This window comes from Melanotaenia boesemani, chromosome 3, assembly GCF_017639745.1.
Source record: "Melanotaenia boesemani isolate fMelBoe1 chromosome 3, fMelBoe1.pri, whole genome shotgun sequence".
In the NCBI taxonomy this organism is placed as follows: Eukaryota; Metazoa; Chordata; class Actinopteri; order Atheriniformes; family Melanotaeniidae; genus Melanotaenia; species Melanotaenia boesemani.
The window spans coordinates 37308427-37319156 of record NC_055684.1 but is presented as its reverse complement, the minus strand read 5'-3'; the positions used below and the strand labels follow the sequence as shown (position 1 = coordinate 37319156).

Genomic DNA, 10730 nt, shown 5'->3' with positions numbered 1-10730 from the left:
TTTTTAAAATAATTAATTACACTAATAATTATAACAGTTAAATGGTCTGTTTCTATAACTACAAAGAAAACACAGAAAGAACAGTTAACTCTTTACAGGAAGTGAAAGCAAAATGATTAATTAAAAACAAATAATCCAAAAGGCTTAAATCTGCCACCAAAACAGCATTAACTGAAACAAAACATTAACAATATACCATTGTCTCTGGTGTCAACACAACAGTTATTTTTATCACTGGCCCCTCATTGCCTGAATTTATTAACAAAAATAAATAAGCAACAAAAAAATCATTACAAAGTAAAAGAAAAACTGCACCAAAATAAAGTACAGTTTAATATTACATTTATTAATAACAATAAATAAATATTATTATAAATAAATAATATAGAAATATATACAGAAATAAGGGTGAAGAAATGAAACAATAATTTTATATAAAAAAATAAACCCAGGCCAGAAATAGTTTGATGCAGATTTTAGGAGGTGAAGTTAAGCTCCTCTCAAACTTTTTTTTAATTCTAAAAGATAAAGGTTTCCTTTATCAATGATTTTTGTTAAAATAATTTAACAGCATGAACAGTAAGTACTGGGAACCTTCAGTATGTCACATGAAACACATTTGATAACGCTCAGAAATATTAAACCGTTACACGTTTGTTTACATGCTTCTTTTTTATTTTCTAACTCTAAACATGTTTTATGTTGGTTTGATGTGCTTGTTTTTTTGGTGTTTTTCATCCCTGACACCTTTTGTATGCTGTTTTATATTTCACTACAAATGTGGCTGAAAGGGAACGAGCACAACATCCAGATTTGATGCACATGAATATTTTTAACACTCAAAGATCCATTTTGTATTTGCTTCTCTGTGAACTTGATGTTTTATTTATCAATCAACAGTGGTGATCTGGTTATGACCTTTTGGGTTATAGTTTTCCTGCATTGTGGATAATTTTATATTCAAGTGCAGTGTTTTTGTGTGTGTGTGTATGTTTTTTTTAATAAAGAAGTTTTAAAAATAGCTGAAGCTTGTATTCCTCTCTGGCAGACCACGTTAGGCATCAGAGATTTAATTCATCTTAATTTAATCAATCATCTTTTGAAGTCTGACCTTGGAAGGTGGAGGTGGGGGCTGAAGTTGTTGTCTTGCCAGTTCTTGCTGATGCCAGACAGCCCTTTGCTGTAGGTTTCATTATTTTACTGAGTTCAGGTGTAAGGAGGAAAAGGGCTCTTCGCAAAAGGGCACATGTTCGGTTGTTACTGTCACTGTAATAAATCTGGATGACCTCAAAAACTACCTGAATTAACAGTGACAGCTCGCAGCCACATGGGGGCAGTATGACACCACGCATAACGCCAGATCTGAACCCTCCGCAGTGACCGTCCCGGACTCAGTTCAGTGGTGTTGACAGTCATGTATTCACAAAGATTCTCAAAAGATCATAAGACGACAATGTTTGTTCAAATGTTTGCGTCTGAATCACAGGTTTACTGGCAATAGACGCGCTCCTGTGTGCTGTTTGCGGATGTTGTGTATGAACTTTCTGAATATTGACAGACACCGAGCCTGTCTGGGATGGACGCTATTTGTGGCCCTGCTCGGGTTGCTACCACTGACCTCGTCAAGAAATGAAGAATCTCTATACTTGAGGATCAAAAGCAGAGGAACCAAGATGTCTGCGTTCATTAGCCTCCATGTGCCCAACAAACGATGACCACTCCCGTGCAAAACTGGGCCTCTGGGTGCATCCAAAATGGAATAGATCATGTGATGAGAAAACGCATCATCAAAACCATCAAAACCACCTTTTTGCATAAAGTTTGAAGAAAACTGTAAGTTGTATCTGGGTTCTGTAAAATGTCATGGTTGCTTGCAGTATATATATATATATGTGTGTGTGTGTGTTTATTATTTATTTTTCTTCCTTAGGCCTCCAGTCATTGTTCAAATGAGAATTAGCATGTTGAGGGTTTCTGCAGGATTGTCATGTTTTTTCCTCTTAAACAGCCCTAATGGTGCGTTTCTTCCCTCCAGAAATGTGGAATTACTTTGTCTTCCTTTGTGGAGGCTTAAGGGCTCCGGGACAGAAAGGCTGACTCCCAATAAAGCCTTGGATGTAATTACTGGTGGTGGAAGCTGCGCGCAGTCATCAGATCACATATGAGCGGTTACTCACATTTAAAACTCAGGAAGGTGCTCACATCCAACGCTGTTAACAAGTTGGGTTTTCAAGCGTGAGATTCCTTAGCTGAAATCTCCTTTAGTAGTCTCTAACCTAAAGTTTTTAGATTGTTTTTTTTCCGTAGCACTGGCTGAATTTCTTTAATCATTGCTCAAAGGTGACCTTATAGTCATGTCTCTGCATTTTACAGGATGATCATTAGCATAATCTAATTTATCTCTAAAGACAAACACTTCTCACCGCTTAACTGATAAATCAATTACATTCCGCTCATCTTACCTCGGCCACTTTTCCAGGCGACCCCACACCAGATAAACAAGAGGATTGATGCGGGAATATTGATCTGGGAGCAAGAAATATTCCCCAAGTTATGAGCAAGTTATGAGCCTTAATGTTTTTCTCCCCTGGGAGACGGGTATTGGGGGAATAATGCCAGATGAGATCCTATAACCTCGCTCATGCTACACCACCCGCCAAAAAAGGCCTTCAGTCTGAAGTCTTACCTTTTGCAAAAGACCCCAATTCTGCGGCTTTTAACGTGCCATTTCTGTTTAGAATTTCCACGCGGAAAGGGTGGTGAATAGTTTTAAGAAAATTTGATGGCTCTGTGCAAACAACAGCGATGTAATGGGAGGTAAAACGTTGCTAAATTAAATTTCACACCATTCATCAGCGTCTGCAAAAGTGTTGACGTCACATGATGCGGTTTCCATATGGCCCCTCTGACAAAGAGTAGATGAGATAAGTGCTACGGGCTGCTGCATCCATTAGCTGCATCACTTTAAGATAAAAGCCCCCCGATTCCCACTGGGACATACAAGTTTAGTGCTGTAGATACAACAAATTGCGGAGCAGGCAGGATATCAACCCCTCCGGTTCTTCTTATGGTTCACACCCGGTGCCGGGGCAGTCTGGAACTGTCCGCGGTACTGAAACTAGGAGCTTCTATGTTGGCTTATCTGGACTACTAAAGGGCTGCATATACCTCACTCTTGGCACACCTGCAGCATTGTAAAATCTCTTCTCAGTTCGAAGCCAGATTGATCGATCTGTAATAAATTTAAGCAAAGAATAATCGGTAGAAAACAACACACCGAACTTTCTGTGTGCAGACGGCAAAACTGGTCCAAAGCTGTTGAGGACAGTTCCAGACAAGGATACCACGTTGTTGTGTGTAACCTGGTTCTTGGCTGATTTTTTTCTCCGTTAAGCTAAAGACACATATGTTAACTCCCAACCGAAATACCTTTGACACAGTGTGAGTTTGATGGCCCAGCGATGTTCACAACAAGAAACAAGGGAGTCATCTGAACGTATCGGATAACCCTCACTTTGGGTCGTTAGTAGACATCGACCCCTTCTAGGTCTTAATGACTGCAAATACAGCGCAAAGCAATCAATCGCCATCAACTCACTAGAATATTCTTGGATGGAATAATTGATAGGCTGTCTCCTGGTGCGTAACGGAGAGGCTGCGGTGATTAAATTCTGTTTAACATCTTGGTAGTGCTGCTGCGGTGTGTGTTATTTGAAGACGATGGGCCTCCAAGTCAGGCACAATCCTGCACGTGCCCGTCAGTCAGGAACAATGACCGTGCAATGATAAGACATAATGAAAAAGTGATTAGTGAAGTGTCAGATACGTCCGCCTGATGTTCTAACTCTAAGCAACGACTAAATAATGGATTAGACCTTGAAAAACTTTGTACTTACTTAAAGCTCAGAAAGCATAATAACCCCCACACAAGCCAGTTTAGTTAACCAACTTATCTTTATTCATCTGCCCCCTTTGTAACTTGTTTTATATTATCTCAGTAGAACAAATATTTCCGATTTTTACGTTTTAAGCCTCCAGTAGTAATACAATGATTAAATAATAAGACCGAAAAACGTGTTTAGATTAACCCTTTGTAACCACAGAAAGGCTGCCACGTATCTCACCTCTCTTTGGACCTATAGTCCAGGCTGTTCGCAAACTACATGACATCAGTGAGGAAGAAGGGGGTGTAGTAGAGAGCTAGTGAGCTGGGCGGGCGCTGTTGCACGTGTTCAGAATTGGGAATACAGGCTCACTTCACATTTCTCATGCCCAATCGATCCCTGCTCGGGAGGAGCGACGGGAGAGCAACTATCACTCCTGCATTACTATACCATCAGTCTCATCAGCATCTCTCCGGCGACTAAAACGACGCTGCGTGACAGGCTCATGAAGAGGGGATGAACTTGTGTGGAGTCTTCACCAAAAACCTCATCCTGGTGTTGCTTTGGGGGGATTACGCACTTCTGGTGACTTTGTCCTCAGTCTGATCTTGAAATGGGACTCGGCGAGATCATGGCAAACTGGACAAAGTCGTTATTCCGCGAGCTCTGCTGTCTCACCCAGATTCGGAGGGACGTTTCTCCGGCGTAGCTGTAGCCTTCTTTACTCCCCTTTTCACTTTGTGCGGGAGCTGGACAAGAGGCTTAACAGGATTGCATCCACTAGTGTGGAAAATTTGAAATCACTGGAGTTGGAGCAGAAAGTGACAAAGTGCTCGACTGTCTTACTTGGACCATTGATAATTCCCAGAAATCATGCCATCGCGGTTATAGATTTGGGTAAGGTGTTGTTTCCTAATTCAGATCTAGTTTGTGTGAGCTAGATTCGCCTTTCAGTGAGATCCTTTCTGTTTTCATAGAGCCTTGTCAAATGACAATGTGGGACTTTTTCCAGATCCGTTGATCATCTTTCAGTGGGAAGCAGGAGAGAAAGAGAGGTTACTGACTTCATGCAACCTAAACATTTTTTGGCCCATGTGTAGCGAAAATATTTTGTAAATGTTTCTTAAGAGAACAGCGGGAATTTCCAGAGAAAACCTCGCTGATCTCCGCTTCTCTTGGCGCGTGACCACCTTGCGTAAAAATGGAACATATGCTGAGCCCATTCAAATGGCCAGCAGTTTCCCTGACTGTATGTAGCGCGTGGTGTTTGGAAGACCAGGGGAGATTGATGTGAGATTGATGCAGTGTTTCATCATTTGTGTGTGTGTGGAGGTGAGGGTTAGAGCTCAGTGCTACGCAGCAACCCACTGAGACCGATCCGCTGACCGGGCTCTTTCCTTAAATTGCATTGCATGGATTTTCATAGACTGCGAAAAGAAAGGGAAAGCGCGCGGAGCTCCGATGTATGGGAGAAAAATCAGCCGCCGCCGGCTCCTACGGGCAGATTGCGCATGGAGCCTGGGAGGTGTGTTTTGCAAAACCTAATCGCTACACTCTGTTGGTGGACGCACACATTCAGCATGCGCGCACACACATAAACTGGGAGGCGAAAATTACTTGGTGCATGTTAATGGGCGCAGTAATGAGACCCAACCCTTATCGTGTTGTAATTGTTAGCCCCCCCCCCCCCCCCTCTTTCCCTCACCTCACTTGGTTTATATCTTACCGCCGTCCCACAGCTCGACTCTGTAATTTGTACTGTATTGAGAGAGTGTAATTATTTTCCCATTGTTTTTAAATCCTCGGCACTGGCACTCCCAAGAAGCGGTGTCATCAGGGCAGACAGGAGGGGGGTAGAGAGACATGAGGAGAGGCCGATGGAGAGAATCGGTCCACGCACTTAATTCTCATTGACAGTCACATTAACACAGGAGCAGCGCTCTTAATCCTGAGGAGATTACTCTCCCCAACCTGACGCCCTGTCACCCAGCCTTACACACTCACTTACACATCACACACTGTGGCAAACACCTGTATGAGGGTGGCACTCTGATATCTTTGTGTCTATTTCCCCTCCACACAGACACACTATTCACACATTTTGCAATTACCCCGCACTCCAGGCCTATTCTTATTTGACTTCTTTTTCCACCACCTTCCCACTACAGCAGCTTCCTAACAGTGGGAGGCTAATATTCCCAGGAGGCTCTTCGGCTCTACATATCCCCTATCTCCTTACCCCACAGAGGGCTGTTCAGGTTGACTGGCTAGGAATGGATTGTGTGCATTTGTGATTGTGCATGAGGACACAGCCAAGTGGAGAGGCGACTGATGGCAGTAAGCGGGGAGGAAAAGCAGAGCAAGGAGGAGAGAGAAGTAAGCTGAAGAGATATTTGTGAGAGATGAAGTGAGGGGAAAGAGATGACGTGTCTATGAAAGTGATCGTAGGAACCTCACATATCTGCCTTTAGAGGAGCAAACACTGCATGTGTTACGTGTCGTTTTGTGTGAGTGACAGGCTTTGTAGGCGATATCACAAATAAGTAAAGTGGAATTAGGCATGTATGACTGGTGAAGTGACATCAGCGCGACAGATTGGAGATCACCTACACTCAGTGGTCTTAACAGATTGACTGTGATGAGTGGATCTTGGTGAAGAGGAAGAGAGCAAGAAAAAAAAAACAGCAGAGAAGAAGATTAGAGTCATTATTTCATGTCACAGGAAGAGAGATGGAAAAGAAAAGCTTCTCATTTGGAAGTGACAGTGTTCTGGACAGCTTTTCTTGCCAGGCAGCTTCTGGGTGTGTTGTGTCAGGGAGCATAGATTGGAATCATGTAGAAGCAGTGAAAAACATCACTTATTTTCATTCATCTGGGTTCAGAGAAAGCACACAATGGCACCAATGTGTCTTCTCAAACAGGAGATCCATGACTCTAATGGAAGAAGGAGGGATAATAGATCAATGAGTGTGAGCGAGGTGTGTGTTTGCTTCCTGTCACAATGGCAAAACCACAGCTGGATGGAGGTCATGACCTGTGGTAAGAAAGGGTGAAACATGTGATACCTTGTTGATGGTGTGTGGTTGCTTGGACCAGATCCATTGAGTTTAGATCTCTGTGAATAAAACTAATGCTTATCTATGTATCATTGTCACCAGCAGTGGAAAACATGCAGGGATCATTCTGCTGTATGAGATCATTTAAAGACATCTCTACATATTTATGAAAACCAAAAGCAGAGTCAATCAAACCCTTAAAACCTTATAAAAGTTTCTGTTTGCTGATAATTACTCAAACTTTTTGCTCTAGAAATCAGTCATTTTTTTGTCCGAGCAAATTCTCCCTGGTCCAGACAGTAGACATCTCATGCTGCCACTTCACAGCTGTGTGGGTGTTCCTTACTTTTCATTCTCAGTCTGGCAGTCAGTGACAGTAAGGCCTTGGTTCCCCCGTGTGGTGCCGCAACACCATCCAGATTCCCTCTAACTCCATCTAACAAGTCTTACTCTGTCTGAGCTCGTACACCTCCACAAGCCTTGTTTTCCACAGAAGAGAGTAAAATCGAAAGTTGCTGCATCAAAGGCTTGAAATAGTGAACAGATTTAAAGTTAAATGTGTTTTAAGGATCAGTCGCGTACCAGTGGATTATTTTTTTTAAAGCATTTCTTTTGAATTTTTATTTATGTGAAATTTGAATCTTTCTTTGGACAAAAGGAAATTTTGAAGATGTCATTATGCTTTTGCAAAACCTAAAAATAACACCACTTCACAGGCCTCAAGGTGATTTTCTCTGCAGCTCCGGCTCACTTTGACCACGACAAATCTCCCTTAGTGAAAGTAATGATTGTAATTGAACAGGCACAGTTCCTTCCCACGGTGCTCTATCTATCACGTTGGATGCAATCTGCTGCTTCCGCTCATGTTTTCATGCATGCATTTACATCTGTGCGCCTATCTCTGTATGTGTGTGTCTGCAAGAGACGTTACGTTCCCTTCTCTATCCCTTTGGCAGCTGGCAGATGTGCTGGTAACCATGAGTAAAAGTGAGTGTGTGTTAGTTGGATTATGAAGCGCTTCCACCCTGTTGTGCTGTGCATGGGTCCACTGTTAAGGCGAAGCGTGGTGGCAGTGGCAATGGTGCCTACGGCGGTCATCCCAGCAGCCCTTAAAAAATGCTGCTGCTCATGAAGAGGGAAGCAGTCTTAACTCTGTGGGTTGCAGGATGCAGAATAGCAGGAAGTAGAAAGGAGAGGAGAGATGGAGACTTAAGAAAGAAAAAAGACAGAAAAATGCAAGAAAGCAAGCCAGGGCAAAATGTTGATTTTTGCTGAATGGAGAGTTGGACTAAGTGAATGTGTCAAACAAAGCTCCAACAGGGAGGACTAGATAGGTCTACGACAGAGGAGCTAGTGTGTATTGTGTCTGTGCACACTTTTTGTGTGTGTGTTTGTGTGTGTGTGTGAGTGGTGGAGGTGATGACTTTGTAATGAAAACAGCATGCGGGCAGCAGTCGAGGGCTCCTCGTGGTTGCTGACTGATGTCAGTCACCAGCGGACAATAGTCTCCCTCAGGAATGACTGATCTGATGAGGAAGAGTGATCGTGTGTGTGTGTGTGTGTGTGTGAGAACGGATTTCAAATAAACTTCCCATAACTGTATTTTACTGTTAATCCCCCATAAATGTGAATCTGCAAAAAGTTGCACAGAGTTTTTCTTTAGCTCATATTTTTATTCTTATTTCTTCTTGCTTTTAAGTTGAATAAATTGTGTGTGTGTGTGTGTGGTGAGGATATCTACATCCTGATGCTGGTATAAAGGTGTGAAAATGTTTCCATGTCAGCAGATCTGTTTCTGATAACCGTTCATGATCCCTGCATGGAATTGCTTTGTAAGAGTGTGAGAGGGTTAGAGGCCCTTCTTGTCTAAAGGGAGCAGAGTGATGGTGTCAAGCTCCACAGACTCACAGACAAATTAATTCACTTATTGACACTGCTGACACGTCTCAGTGACTTTGTAAAATGAACAATTGATCAGGCTTCCTCTCTTTGCTCTCTCACACTCTATTTTCCTGACTTCTCTCTTTCTCCATCTCTTGCTTCTCCTCAGCAGACTTTTCCTCCCCCTGTTTCCACTGTCTCCAACTCTTTCATGTCTCCTTGTTCTCATTCTTTGTCTCCACTGATTTTTAATTAAATTGGCAGGTGTCGTATGTAAGATAATTAATGTTACTCTTCATAAGTTTGATGCTCTGTTATGGACAGTTTTAGTTTGTATGTGGATGTGCATAAACAAGAAAAACCCAGAAAATGTGTGCGTGTTTGAGAAGAAGCAAAAATTAATGCGCTTGTTTACCTATTAAAGTATCATGATTCCTAGAGTCGGGCCCCATTGTAACTGTTATATTGGGTTGTCAATGAATCACATTAAGGTTCGTTTCTGACTGGTCTACTAGCCCACAGCTTTACTGAATAATGCTGACCGAACTCCCAAATTACCATTTTCCATGGGGCTGCTGACTTCTAGGCACCCCACTCAAAATAACACATACTAGTTGCCATAAATTGGGCTAGTACCTGTCATACATGTTCACAAGTTGACAAAGACTCTCTGCACCAGCTGTAGCTGCTAGCCACTATGCACATACACAGCAAAATGAGCAAAATTTCATGATGACAGGATGCTTCTCTCTGGGTCAAAGGAGCTGCAACAACCATGGGAGACAGAAGCTCAAAGAAAATCAAAGCAGGTGCCACATCAAGGTTGTTGATTTTCCATTAATCATAATTTAGGCTCAAAACAAAATGAGCATCCTTCGCTCCCAGGGAACTCCTTCCCAAGGCCCTGGCTTGCTTTTGTTTGGCTCCATAGAAGATAAGTCCAGTAAGAGCAGGCATACACTGCTGTGCACACTTTGTTACCAACTGCTACTTTTTCTTATTCTCTGTACAGAACAGAAGGTGGGGATCAGTTGCTGGGTGTGTAGAAACATCTTTTATCACCAGGTTAGGTTATGCTGTCTCTCTTGTGCCCTGCTGTGGTTCCTGTTGCCTCTTCTGTACATGTTCTTATTTTCATCCTTGCACAGGTGGGAAGGGCAAAGAAAGCCTGCAGATAGGTGTGAAAGTTGGTGAAAAGAACTGATGCACAGTGAATGAATAAAGAGATAAAAGAAGAAGTAAGAGAGGAAATAAACTGCAGAGACCATGTTGCATTTTCTCCTTCTGTTCCCAACACTAGGTGAAATACATGTTTGTGTTTGTGAGTGAAAGTGTGCCTGTGCTGGTGTGTGCAAGAGTTGGTAAATCATTCCAGACAGGAAAGTAGATAAGTTGTGGAGACAGGGAGCTTACTGACAGAGCAGACGAGCACGAAAAGTTTGCATCTCAACGTTCTAAATGTCAGTGTTCACTTTTTATTTTCTATTTTTTGCATCCAAAAGCGAGTTGTAGCTAGCAAAAGTAAAAAAAAAAAAAAAAAAGAGCAATGGCAGGAAAGAGGCATCAATATTACAGATTGTCTTGAGTAGAGAGGGGAACAAAACCTGTGAAATGTGGGTGGGTGTGTGTCATCTAAAAGTATCTTGTTTCTATTCCACCTCTCCATCCATCTTCCAGCGCTGAGGGATACTGACTTTTAATGGCCCTTTATTGCTTTATTATAGTGCGGCAGATTTACGGTCTGGACCGTGCCACTGTCTGTCAGCTGGTTTCTCTGTTATGTGTCGGCCCAAGCTGGCTGTCAAGGCTTTAAACGATAGACTTTTAAATAAGAAACGAGGGACTGGGCCTCACACTTGTGTTAGTGAGCTGGTGTTTATTAGCTTGTTAGTGTCGGCACTTTTTCCCT

At 42.5% G+C, this 10730-nt stretch overlaps 1 protein-coding gene across 3 annotated transcripts in view; it reads left to right on the top strand.

Annotated features, from left to right (window-relative positions):
• The first annotated feature begins 1211 nt into the window (after positions 1–1211).
• tafa4b (TAFA chemokine like family member 4b) overlaps positions 1212–10730 on the top strand; it is a 44843-nt gene continuing 35324 nt past the window's right edge. For 2 of the 3 annotated variants that reach the window (XM_041980648.1, XM_041980645.1), the window contains exon 1: positions 4307–4781. The gene's annotated coding sequence lies outside the window, so the exon portion shown is untranslated. Of the gene's footprint in view, positions 1834–4306; positions 4782–10730 lie in introns of those variants that run through there. The other variant, XM_041980646.1, reaches the window with a different exon arrangement.